A 14,375-nucleotide genomic window follows, 5' to 3' on the forward strand; every position below is an offset into this window, starting at 1 on the left:
ACACACACCTGAATGCAGGAAGAGGCTTTTTCCTTGTCTTGGCCGGCAAAAGCCCAGCAGCACGACTGCGCTTCAGAAGCACGAGGATAATGCAACCGTTTTTGGTGGAAACACTGCCTTGGAAGGGGTTCGCTCTTGCGCTTAACCTCGGTTGCCTGCTCAGCTGCAGCCCCTTCCCCTACCTATTTCCGTCCCTCTGATTCTCTGCCAGTGAGCACTTTCTTTATCCCTGGCTGCAGTCTTGGGTGGGGGCCTATAGAATGCGTGGACCCTAGAATGTGAGGGCAAACAGGGCGACCTCAGGAGCTCCTCTTGTGGGGTAACGGGATGGTGGAGCTGCTGCAGCCACTTTGGCACCATGAGGTAAGTCAGCCTAAGATGAAGCAGAAAGCGCAGAAACCAGGGGCTTCGTGCCAACTCCAACTCCAAAGCCCGCTCCCTCCCTGTGAATGTCTAAGTTCCTTTCTATTAGCTCCAAAAGAAAGGCCCTACCTGGCTTCTCTCCAGCTTCTCACAGTTGGTCCGCACTGCAGCTCAACCTTCCCTGCACTGCCAGTCCGTAATGTTCCAGAAGAGTCTGGAGTCTGGGTGGGCTTCATCAGGGAGGGCACAGGTTGCTATCATCAGCCGTAATAACTGCATCGTTGCTCTCCAGGTGCCAGGGTTTGAGGCTTCTTTATTTATTTTCACGCAGAGAGGCATTCGGGAGACTTCTGTTCCTAATTCATTTAGATGCCTTCTGGCCTTTTTTCCTTTTTTTTAAGGGCTACCTTCCCTTGGCTCCAAATACTAATTTCCATAATATCCTGCAGACGCTTCAAAACCAGCTTCAGGGAGCTCTAACTTCCAGAATGAAAATTAAATTAATTGCAAAAGCCTCCTGCATCATATCCAAATGCCGCAGGAAGCGTCTTTGGAGGCTGAGGGAAGGGCTGTCAAACTCAGTGCTGGGGCAGTTCCTTCCTTTCTGAGCGTTTTACCAGTGGGACCTCAGGAAATGACCCAAGTCTGGCCATTTCCAATGGCCCCAAGTGGTAATTTTGTGTGTTTCTGCCTAATCCTTGGTCGCCTGTAGTCTGCGGCTGGGACCCTAACTCTCTCTTCAGTTTTTAAGGATTAATGCATCTCACTTTGGACTATTCATACCGAGCTCTGCAAACCGCTTATATATGTATACTCCGTGCACAGACAGCATATGAATCTACTCTTTGTGCATGCGTGCTCGTACACACACACACACACACACACACACACACACACACACACACATGCACCATTACAGACTGGCGTCTCCTCTCACTTTCCAGGGAGAACCTGTTGGTTCTTGCTCAGGGGGCTTTGTTTACCGACCTGGGAAATGTGTCTAAATGCACAACTGCAGAGCCCGGAGCAGGGGTGAAAAACCAACTTCGCCACCCAGAGCATGGAACTCCAGGAACCGAGAGGAAAGTCCCGGGGAGGGGGGAGAGTCTTTGGCACCACTCCCGATGAGGAGTGGAAAAGACACCTGGAGAGAAACCTTGGAATCCTTCCCAAGCTTCATGATGCTCACTGTCCTGTTCCTCTTCCCAGGGGAAGCTCCCCCAACCCTCCCCCATTCCTTCCCTCCCTCTTTCTGAGTAATGATCTGGGGGGAGTCTGTGCCAGAGCCAAGGAGGAGGGTCACCCCTGGGCCTCCAGCTTGTTCGGGGTCCACATTGCTCATTCTCCTTGGCTGTTGTTCTCTGCATTGTGCCATTTGGGGGAAGCGGCTGCATCCGGATTTCTTCAGGGGACGGCACAATCTCTGGTTCTCTCCCTGGATTATCTTTGGCGGGTTTTGACAGGCCCTGCTCTCTGTAGCTGGGACCCTACGATTCCCTCCAGTGTGGGGGAGTCAGGGCGGCGTCTCCCGTTAGCCGTGAAGGGAGGGGGTTGGTGAGGAAGGAAACAGAGGCTGGAGCTGGAACGAGGCCCCGGCCAGGCTGTAGCCACCTGCCAGAGATTCCCGCGCAGTGGTCAGCGCTGACCAAGCTGCCATCTTTGAGGAGCACCGTCACTTCCTCTTGTCATACATCCCACGGCGTAGTCAACTGTGCCCTGCCATGGCCAAGCCCCACATGCTGGGGATTTAAACCACACACATTTATCCTCTCACATCCTGCAGGCTGGAAGTCCCAGATCCAGGTGTCTCAGGGCTGGTCCCTCCTGGGCGTGTAGACGCCGTCTTCTCCCTGTGTCCTCATGGGGTCGTCCCTCTGTGCGTGTCTGTGTCCTCATCTCCTCTGCTTGTAAGGACACCAGTCCTGTTGGATCAGGGCCCACCCTAGTGACCTCAGTTTACCTTAATCACCTCTTTAAAGATGCATCAGCAAACACAGCCCCAGTCTGGGGTCCAGGGGGTCGGGGCTTCAATATATGAACTTGGAGGGGCACAGGTCAGCCTGTATCACACAGGGGTGAGGACCCCACCAGACACGGGGGTTGTATGTACAGCTGGAGCAGTAGGATATCTCCACAGGCCCCTCCAAACTGAGACGTGCACAGGCCACCTGTGCAGGTGAGGCCTTGCCGGCAGGCAGAGGAAGACCCTGTTCCCCAACAGACCCCCCTGGCTCCTGCACACCCAGTAAAGCACGGTTAGGTTCCCTTTCACCTAAGCAGGTTCTAATCAGCTGGCTAAATGCTACCTAGTAAGGTTTAGCCAAGAACTGCGTCTTAATATCAGTATTGATAGAACAAGGAATATAAATTTTGATTTTCTTAAAAATACCCTTTTCACCAAAGAAAAGCATCTTTGGACCCCAAGAAAATCACTTTATATGTTTTTTTTTTCCCTCCCCATCTCCCCTTACCCCACTGGACTTTGACTGAAAGGAGCTAAGAGCATTAGAAGACCAAAAAGCCCAGGGAAATAAAGAGATGTTGTGGGTTGTGTCAAGTTCACAGATTCAACTGGTAAAGCTCGGAGACAGCTCTGGGGCAGGAAGGAAGAATTTCACCTGTGCCCATGGCTAGACTTTGAGTGCAGAAGGTGAGACAGTGCCCAATAACCTTCCAAAAAAGTAGTTACGAGCCAGACCAAGGAGCCGGAGCATAGCTTTCCCTGCGTGATGCACTCTCGGAACAACTCGCATTCCGAGAATTGCTGGCCGTGTGTTCTGGGAAAACCAATGGGAGACAGGAGAGGTCACATAGCTTGAGCAGTGACCAAAAGCAGTGCAGGGGGACAGCCCTGTGGTAAAAGGCTGGTGGGTTTGACTGCACAACCAGCTGTATGCATCCAGAGCATTGTTTGAATAAATACATACAGAATAGACACAAATGCCCCAGGCGGAATAATCCCAAGTAGTTAATGTCTACGATCCAGCCTTCAAGGACAAGGAACACAACCCTATGTCTTCCAGAAAGCATGTTATAGTATTAAAAATGGGGAGAAGGAGTAACTTCACTGTGGCGAAATCTTGCAAACGCCACTCGGAGAGGAGTGCGGTGGATGGGTGGGTGGATGAGCAGCGGCCCGGGTGGGTGGCTGGGTGTTCCCAGCCCCCTGGTCACCCCAAATCACGACCACCAGACTTCCTCAAGATGTCTAGACTCTTCTTCTTGGATCGTCATAGTCAAAGCTGATAGGTTTGCAGTATGCTGTGTGCGTATATCTCTGGTCCACTCTTGCCTGGAGTTAGGTTAACTCTGGTGCCTTTTTGCAAGCTTGAGGTTTTGACGTTCAGGGCCATCCAGCACCAGATGTTTTGGCAGCTGCAGCCACCAGGGCAAAGCCCTCCGGCGTTTTCCCCGTGTGTGTCCCCACCTGCTCAGCTCCTGCATGATCTCCCTGTCTCCCCAGTGTCTTTGGGTGTTCCCGGGGATTCTTCGTGCACCTGCTCATTCACCAAAGCTCTCCCAGCATCTGCACCGTGGGACACAACTGTGACATCTCACGACCATGGCTGAGCCTCTCAGAGCAGCAAGGCTTTATGCCTAAGAGCCCTTGATTTGCATTTATTTATTTCTGTTTATCTGTGTTCACCTGAGTCTCCCGGTAAGCCGTGGAGCAGTCTTGTCTTTGTTCACGCCTGGGCACCTGGCTGAGAGCCCGACATGGACAGGCAACCTCTTAGAAGCTTAATGACTCAATTGAATGCATGCAACACAGAAATTAGCTCCCTACACAAGGCTGAGCATTTAGATAATGAAGGTTCTTATCGTTTTCTTTGTCACGCAAGAATACACACACACACATGCACACACATACATATGGTGTACATGTACATACATGCTATTCACGGAGTTGTGTCCACCCCCAAAATCGTTACGTCAGAACCCTGACTGTATTTGCAATAAAGTTATAATTAAGGGTAAATGAGGTCACGAAGGTAGAACCCTAATCGAAAAGAATTAGTACCCTTGTAAGAGGAGATGCCAGAGAGCTTTCTCTGTCTCTCTGCCGTTGAAGGCACAGCAAGCTCGGAAGTGAGGCATCACCGGGAACTGAATCAACAGGACATTAATCTTGGACACCCCAGGTTCCAGCACCATGAGAAAATAAATTTCTGCTGTGTAAGCCACCGGTCTGTGGTGTTTTGTTATGGCAGCCAATATAGCATTTCCATATACACCCCTGTGCAGCCATCCATCCATCCATCCACTCCACCATCTTCTCAATCCATTCATTCATCCATCCATTCATCCACCCACCCATCTGTCCATCCATCCATCCATCCATCTCATGCACCGGTAAGAGTAAACATTGCCCACCCTGTATCCTTTCTTCTTTATTTCATAGCAAGCGACCTTGATGTTATAGATGTCAGCAATGTGCCAGCTAAAACACTAAGTTCTGCTTAATAACATGAACATAAACAAAAGTTAGCAGGTGAAACTTCTGAGAAGTTCCTTGCAAAAGGAGACAGATGCCTGCCAAAGACCACTTTTGTCTTTCTCTGCTTTATCTTTTACCTGCTTGGAATAATGAGGTGATGTCTGGAGTTGCAGCAGCTAGCTTGGAGCAGGAGGCCACCTAGAGGCTAGAGGCCAGAGGCCACACTCTGCATACTCTAATGACGGTAGTATGTAAGGAGCAAAGGAGCCAGGGTGGCTGGTGAGGCTGTACCAGCTTCAGACTGACTCTGTTGACTCCCTTTATGGGACAGAGGAGTAAGTTTTCATCTCATCTTTTTCTAAAGTGAGGTTTGTTTCAGTCTTATTTAAATCACTTTTATTTCTGGTCTCCATTACTAGGGCCCAATTTATGGTAGAGACCTACTGTGAGGTCCTTGTGGGCAGCCAGAAGAGTTAAGATGTGTCTTAGGACCACACATAGTGCTGGTTGTACAGAGGCTCAAATGAAAGTTCCTGAGTCAGTGGAAGGGCGGGTGGACAGATGGGTGGAGAGATGAGTGGATAGGTGGATGGATAGATGGATGGATGAACTGAGGGCTAACTGGATGGATGGATGGATGGATAAAGATATAGATGGGTGCACATATATGTAAATGAATGGATGGGTAGGTGGGTAGGTGGATGGATGGATGGATGGATGGATGGAAAGATGGATGGATAGATGAATGCATGGATGAATGGATGGATAGATAACTGCATGGATGAATAAGTGGATAAATGGATAGATGGGTGGTTGTATGAATGGACAGATGAATAGATAGATGGATAAATGGATGGACAGATGGCTGGGTAGATGAATGGATGGATGAATGAATGGATTGACAAGATGGTGGAGTGGATGGATGGATGGCTGATGGATGGACAGATGGTTGAGTGGATGAACGGATGGACAGGTGGGTGGATGAATGGATAGATGGGTGGGTGGGTAGATGAATGGATGGACAGATGGGTAGTTGGATAAATGGATAAATGGATGGATGGATAGTTTGACAGATGAATAGATGGATGGATAAATGGATGAATGGATTGACAGATGGTGGAGTGGATGGATGGATGGATGGAGGGGTGGTGTGTGAGTAAGTGCAGTGGATAAATGGATGAACAAACAAGTAAGCCCCTTACTTGACATTTTGCATTTTGTCACTAATATAATGTCCCAAGTATACACACATTGGGAAACATTGAACTCATGAACCCACCTCTGCTGCTGAGGCGATGCCCCAGGGCCATAGAACTCCTCAGCAATGGGCTGGGATTAAAACCAAGAGCTCTGTGACTCTGCATCCAGGCCATGTGTCCCACAATCCCTCCTGACCATCTCCAAACCACTGGCATTTTCCTCAGAGAGTTTGCAGCAGCCTCCAATAAAGAGAAACTCTGTCCAAGGCTCAGAAATTTGCAATGCAATAAATAAAAGTTCCCTGAGGGGGGGAAAAAAAAAAGAGTGTGTTGTAGTCCAGAGTTGCTATGTTGGCAACTTCATGGTTTGTGCCGGTCAGTGGTCCAAACCATTTTTAGTACGCTAATTTACTTAATTTGGCCAAATGGATGTGTGGGCTTTATGTGTGTGTCTTTTATTTTCCTTGTAAGTATAACAGAGTTCAGGTCTTCTGCAGAAATTAAGGCTCAGGGAAGCTGCATATAAGATACAAACAGCTACTCTGTTGACAGAGCGAACCCTTCGTCTGGCTCAGAGTCAAGACAAGAGTCCACTTCCCAGAATCCTGCATTTGAAACCTGAATCCTGTCTGCCTCTAAGTCTGCTGAGATGGACAAACAAGCTTGTGGGTGACAACTACGTGGGCAGGTAGGACTGGATCCAAGACCTGAGGTTGCAACTCGATGGTGACACGGATTGGCCGCGACACTCGTGGCGTTGAATCAGAAAGACCCGTCCGTCCCAGGGTGTCCCTCCCGGAACACAGAGCGTGGTGGAAGAGCTGTTTCAATTCATGCCTGTTGACGTGTGTTTATCCGAGTTGCCCAGTAGGCTCTGATCCGTCTCAATTTTGCTTTTAATACCTCAGTACCTGGCTGAGAGCCTGACATGTTCACTAGGCACTTCGGAAGCTTAACTGCTCAACAGAATGTATGCAAAGCAAGAGGGAGCTCGCCACAAAAGCCTATGCAATAACGAAGCTCCTAATTCTCTTGTCTTTTGCCTAAATGCGCACACACACACACACACACACACACACACACACACACACTATACATGTATATATGTGAAAATGGTCCATGGCAAAAGCTAACATATGTATGAATTACAAAAGGAGCAATTGTTTCAATTACCGTGTGTAACAAACTACCCCCAAACTCAGTGTTTTCAGAGAGTCACTGCACGTATTTTGCTCATAAATCTGCTCTGTGGACGGGGCTCAGCCAATGTCTCTTGTGCTTTGCCAGAAGGCTGGGGGCTGAAGTCGCTCAAGGCTTGCCCACTCACATTTCTGATGTCTGAGGTTGGCTGTTGACTGAGACCTAGATCAGGCGTATAATTTATGGGGACCACTGCAGAATGAAAATACGGGGTCCCTTGCCCACACTTTATTAAGAATTTCGAGATGGCAGCATCAGAATATTAAACCAAGCATGGGGTCCCCTTCTGAGCACCAATCCAGCTGCACATGTTGTGGACTCACAAAATCAGCCATAGCTGCTTGGCTTGGTGAGACTGTATGCAGAACACCCACACATGGCCCCTCTGCATGCACGGCTTGGGCTTCCTCACAGCATGGTGGCTCGATCTGAAAGAAGAGTGTCGAAAGGGAGAGGAATAATCAGGTGAAAGTCACAGTGGCTTTATATCCCAGCTTCCAAATCGCATGGTATCCCCTCTGCAAGAGTTCGTTCACCACAACAGTCAGAACACCGGCCCCATTTCAAAGGATGAAGAATCAGATGCCCCCTCTTGACGAGGAATGGCAAAGCTTTGGAAGAGAGTGTGGGAAAGACGTATCGCTATGGCCATTTTTGGGAAATATAATCTATTCTAACTACAATATATGCATCATAGCTACAGAGCTGGCTCTAGTGTATTTAAGCACCCTAACATAAAACCATGTGAAAATTACATTCCTTTATCCAGTAAATATTTATTTAGTCAAGAGAGCTTTGCAGATCTGATCCCAGTCACTGAGCATGCAAAGTTCCTTTTTTTCTCATCAAATAGCCCAATGGGTCCATTGAAGGTTAGCAAAAAATTGATGTATTTTACACCATGTGATGTGTTCTTCTGACAATGAACACATCACATGCCATAGGAGGGAAGAGGAGAAACATAAAGCCGTGTTGGATGATTCAGAAATATTTCACTAAAAAGACTGCGTTGCAGCTGGGTTTTGTAGAGCACGTAGGAGTTTTCTAGACCAAGAATGTGCAGAGATGCATTCCAGGGTATGAGCAGGACACTCTGCATGAGCAAAGACACAGAGACGGTGGGAAAACCATGACATGCATGAGTAGGAAGAGGTTTGGGAGGGGACACTGGGTAGGTAACCTGGCACCAGACGGGGACCAACCTTGCATGTCTTACCAAGTACAGCCCACTTAATGCCCAAGGCCACGGTGAACCCCAGAGAGAATCTAAGGTGGGCCGCGGCAGGCAGAGATCCGGTTCAGAAAGCTGGCTCTGAAGGGTGAATTAGCGTGGAGTGCTGGTTAGTTTTCTGTGTTAACTTGACTGAGCTGAGGGTTGCCCGTGTAGCTGGTAACACACAACTTCTGGGACTGTCCATGAAAGCATCAGAAGAGATTCCCATGTGAATATGCAGACTGAGTAGAGCAGATTGTTCTCACCAACATGGGTGGGCATCATAGAATAAAATGACAGCCTGAAAAGAACAGAAAAGTGGACAGAAAGAAAGTTTGCTGCCTCTCCAGGGCTGAGACATCCATCCTCTCCTGCCCTCACACGTTGGCGCTCCTGGGTCTCCAGCTTCCACATTGCAGATTGTCAAACTCCTCAGCCTGTAGAATCGGAAGGGGCCGATCTCTCGTAATCAATCTTCTTGCAAATAGTCTGTTGTTTCTATTTCCCTGGGGAACCCTGATGAATACACGTAGCCACTCAGAGGCCAAGAGGAACAGGGCAGAATCCGTGAGGTGCCCGCGTGTGTCCAGAGAGATTCCCAGAGGGTTACGCAGAGATCTGGTTGTCCAGACGGATGGGAGGAGACCAGTTACCAAGACTTCTGGAAGGCGAGAATCTATTATTACTATTGTTCAGATCAGGGTTATTTATAAGCAAATCAAAGAGTGTGAGGCCATAAAGATCCTTTCAGTTTTTTCTCCCATCTTTCTGGCTTTTTAGAATATTTTCTTCTTGTCCCAGAAAATAAAATTCCTGCACAGCACTGCCAGTTATTTTACATTTTTTTTTAGAACTTGCCAAAGCAGTGAGGCAGAGTGTGGTGCATGTCACAGCTGGGGTTCAAGCTGCTTAGGACCAGGAGGACGGTGTCGGTGAGAGGATCCTTCTACCTTGTAAGTCGTGAGTCAGCTACGAGAGCAGGTGTTTTGCTCTGAGGTGCCTCGTGGGCAGACGGAGTTTAGCAAGCGTCTCAGGAAACACAGTGGAACTGTCCCCCACCTGCAAAGGCTTCCCTCTGAGGGCTCACGGAGTGTGACGACCCTCCCACACCATCTCTGGTCTCAGATACATGGACTGACACTTTTGTAGCATCTTCCCTGTCTCTGGGGTCCCACAAGTATCGCATTAAACAAGCCCAAATCCATTATTCCAAAGCTCCCATTTGGGAGGATTCACTGATGCACGTGTCAGCATCTGTCTCCCTTATAAACTCTGAAGACTGAAGCTTACGCCAGACAGAGCTGATGTCACTGGCGATGCTGGGGCCCTCCCCTGCAAGGTTGGGCGGCATCGTTTTCAGGCATCGGGTGTGTTTTAGAGCTCCCTGTATGGTGTAAAGATTGTTTGCACCGTGGCCAAGGTAAGTTCCTTGCTTAACAGGTGGAATCATGTACCTGCTGCTGAAATCTTCGCCAGGGCTGTCCCTTGTTCTGGCCGGTGGAATACGGTGGACATAACGTCAACGTTGCTGAGCTTATGTCTTTAGACTCTGTTTGCACTCCCGCCCCGTCTTGGAAACCTGCCTGAGCGCCATGTGCACATGCCCGGGCCGTCCCGCTAAAGGTCGAGAGATCACCAGAGCCCAGCCAAGCTGTCCCGGCTTAGTCATCCAAACCAACCCTTCCCCGGCCGCCCGGCCGCTGACCACTGAGTCATGACTGAGTCCATCTGACAGCAGAGCTGCCTCGCCGGGCCAAGCCCGAGTAGCCCAGCCGCTCAGTCATGAGTGAACTGATGGGTTATTGTTTTAAACCACCGCGTTTGGGGTGGCTTCTCATCCGGATCAAACTAGAGACCATCCTTTTCAGTGAAGTGAAAAAACACCTAGGATATATTACTATGCAGCGTAGAATTAATACTTTAAAAGGCATTTGGTTCAAATGTTTACAGTAGCACAATTCACAATGGCAAAGATGTGGGAACAACCCAAGTGCCCATCAATCCATGAGTGGATTAGTAAAATGTGGTCTATGTACACCATGGAGTTCTACTCAGCCACAAAAAACAATGGTGATCCAGCACCTCTTATATTATCCTGGATGGAGCTGGAGCCCATTCTACTAAGTGAAGTATCCCAAGAATGGAAAAACAAGCACCACGTGAACTCACCATCAAATTGGAACTAATTGATCAACACTCATGTGCACATATGGAAGCAACATTCAATGAAAATCAAGCAGGTGGGAGGCGGAGGAGGGGATGGGTAAATTCACACCTAACAGGTACAATGAATGCACACTGTCTGGGGGATGGGCACACTTACAACTTTTACTCACACTATAACTTTGCACAAAAGCAATTCATGTACTCAAAACATGTGTACCCCTGTAATATTCTGAAATTTTAAAATAGAAAAAAAAACAGAGAAATAAAATTATGAGAACAAGTGTGAGATGCTGTTTGATGTTAGAAGAAAACATTCTGTGTCAACATAACTATTCTACTGGTTACCTTCTGTACTTACATGTTCAATCTTTTATTCTCTTTGCCCATGTGTTACATTGTCCCTCTTCAGTCCCTGTGGTAGAGGATGTAGGTTTCTGACAAAGGTCAACCCAAGTCCTTGCCCTTCGCTAAAACTCTCCTGACAAGCCTGGTATTATGTGATTATTTCACCTTTGTCTCTATGAGTCATTGACATGTGGCATATAAAACTGTGTGGGTAACTTACCTTTTCCTTCATTTATCCTTTGTCTTCATGGACACCTTACCTTACATGCCCTTATGTTTATATAACAAGGACACGTCTTGTATACTTTCATTTCATAATCTGTGCTTTGATACATATTCCTCAGTGCTAAAAAGAAAAAAAGAAAGAGCTGACAGGTGTGTACACTGCCCAAACCCTTACTTCTTCTTCCCAAAACAGACCTTAATGAGAATTTATGAAGTCCTCAAGGCTCCTCTGGGCACCTTAAGGAACACGAAATAAAGCCATCCTCAAGGAGTCTGCAGTTGTCTCTACACGTCCAGAGAGAGGGAAGTACACACACGTGCTGGGCTCAGCACCGTGAACTGTCCCTGTGGCTTTTATTTCCATATTTCATCATGTCTTGGAGACCGACGTGAAACCGACTGTTCTGTGGTTTGTTTTAAATCTTCTTCCAAGACTGGAAAAGCAGCCCCCAGGTTGGCCTTGGTTCATCATGTATGAGCAGTCAGGAGTGCAACAGGGCCCAGTGAGTAGCTGCTTGGATGATAAACCACTCATTTCCTTCCTTCCGTTACACAAGCGCCTTAAACTTGCTCAGTGTAGCCCCCCACATTCACAATGCACTGCACACCCTCCACCCTTCCTCTTCCTCTCAGGGGGACGTTATTACCATCCCTGTTATAAAAAGCAAGGAAGCAAACCCAAGGCAAGTGACTCATAAATGGAAACAGACAGAGGTTATCTTTGAACCTGTATCTTCCATGCTGGGTCCAGATCACTGACACCTGGACATCCTACTTGCATGTTCTGTTCGTGCACAAATAAATAAACAGCACTTCGATCAATGCACGCACGTGTGTGTGTGTGTGTGTGTGTGTGCACGCGCACGCATATGCGTTCTACACACCCATCCCTTTAATCTCATGATGAATTCTAGTAAATGATTAACCCTGATTTCAAAGAAGCTAGGAGGTTTTGCCACTCGACACAATAAAATTCCATTTTCGGGGAGTCCTTGGAAGTCTGCTTTGGAGATGAAGATGGGATACTTTTTGGTTCCAGACATGGTTTTTTCACAATTCCAAAAGGAATTTTAGATTTCAAAATGTAGCAAGAAGCGCAGCAAGAAATGTAAGATATGCCCCTTTTCCCAGCTGTTTCCAGTATGGTTTTTACAAATTGTGATTTTCTTTTACCTTTCATTTTTAAATACTTATAGACTCCCTGGAAGTTGTACGAATGCAACATCAGCATCTAGAGCCCCAGGTACCCTTAATTCAGCTTCATTTTACATCAGGGGTGCCCAACCTGTGGTGAGTTGTTTCATTATATGTTACAATGTTTACATTTCATTATATATTGTTTCATTATATATTACACTGTTTACATTTCATTATATATTGTTTCATTATATATTACAATGTTTACATTTCATTATACATTGTTTCATTATATATTACAATGTATACGTTTCATTATACATTGTTTCATTATATTATAATGCATGCATTTCATTACACATTGTTTCATTGTATATTACAGTGTATATGTTTCATTATACATTGTTTCATTGTATATTACAGTGTATACGTTTCATTATATATTGTTTCATTGTATATTACAATGTATACATTTTATTATATATTATTTCATTATATGTTACAATGCAATAATAATAGAAAAAGTGCACCATAGATGGAATGCTCTTGAATCATCCCCAAACAAGCCCCAGTCCATGGAAAAATTTTCTTCCACGAAAATGGTCCCTGCTGCTGAAGAGGTTGGGGACTGCTGTTTTACGTCATGTTGGGGAACAACATCTAAACCAGGGCACCAACATTGGCACATTTCTTTTAACAAGACACCAGACCTTCATAAGTTGTCATCAGTTCAATCAGCTTGAATTCTACACCTCTTCGCAGTCTCCAACACACATGAGCAGACTTATAATTAATCAGCGAATCCAAAAAACTTTGTGAATGGGCAATTCTATACTAAATTCTGGGAGAAATACCCACCCAGAATGTTCACCATGCCAAGTCTTCCATGCTAGGGGTTCAGGAGCCCTTGTGGGTTTATGCTGAAGGGTCTTCCTGCTTCAGATCACACGTCACCAGAAAACCTATACCTCGTGTCCAGGGATTCTTTATTTTCTTTATACAGCGAAATTCATTATATTTTTAAATTTCAGAATATTACAGAGGTACAAATGTTTTAGTTGCATAAATTGCTTTTGTACCATTTGAGTCAAAGTTATAAGTGTGCCCATCTCCAAGATAGTGTGCAGTGTACCCGTGTGAATGTACCCATCCCCTCCTCCCCCTCCCACCTGCCTGACACCCGATGAATATTATTACTATATGTGCACATACGTGTTTGTCAATTAGTACCAATTTGCTGGTGAGTACATGTGGTGCTTGTTTTTCCATTCTTGTGATATTTCACTCAGTAGAATGGGCTCCAGCTCCATCCAGGATAGCACAAGAGGGGCTAGATCTCCATAGTTTTGTGGCTGAGTAGTGCTTCATGGTGTACATATGCTGCATTGCCTTGAGTGGGGAGAAGGACATACATTCCCTGGGGTTGCTTTAAGCAGCTAGGTGCGGTTTGTTTCCTGCATCACACAGATGAATGTCCACGTGAAACGGCCCCACAAAACCATCCTGCACCGGGGAGTGTTTGAGAAATGAATGAACACAGGCCTGGAAGGACAAGAGACCAGCCCAGACTGCAGGGAGGGAATGATTCCATCCGTAGGCATCCAGGTAGGCAGGGCTTCATGGAGCTACCCAGGAATGAGGAAGCCGGATGTGGATGCCCCCAGCCCCCAGGCTGCTTCTTGGGTTTGTCAGAGCTGAGCTGGAACGGGGCCTGGGCTCAGAGTCAGGGGCTGTGGCCCGGGGAGCCCGAGCAGCAACCTGAGGGTCCCAGAAGGGACCAGGGCTCTATATGAGTGTCCTGGGGCTGCCATAACAAATGACCCTAAACTGGGGACTTAAAACAACCGAGATTCACCCTCCCCCAGGCCCGGAGCCCAGGAGTGTGAGACGCAGGGGTCTCGGGGCCGCGCTCCCTCCGCAGGCTCCAGGGGAGGCTCCCTCCTGCCTCTCCCAGCTCCTGGGGGCTCCAGGCGTCCCTGGGCTTGTGGCCGTGTCACTCCAGTCTCTGCCTCCATCTCCACATGGCTTCTCCTCTGTGTCTGTGTCTCCTCTGCTGTCTCTTGGGGGACACCTGTCCTTGAGTTTAGAG

The sequence above is a fragment of the Lemur catta genome, chromosome X (assembly GCF_020740605.2).
Source record: "Lemur catta isolate mLemCat1 chromosome X, mLemCat1.pri, whole genome shotgun sequence".
In the NCBI taxonomy this organism is placed as follows: domain Eukaryota; kingdom Metazoa; phylum Chordata; class Mammalia; order Primates; family Lemuridae; genus Lemur; species Lemur catta.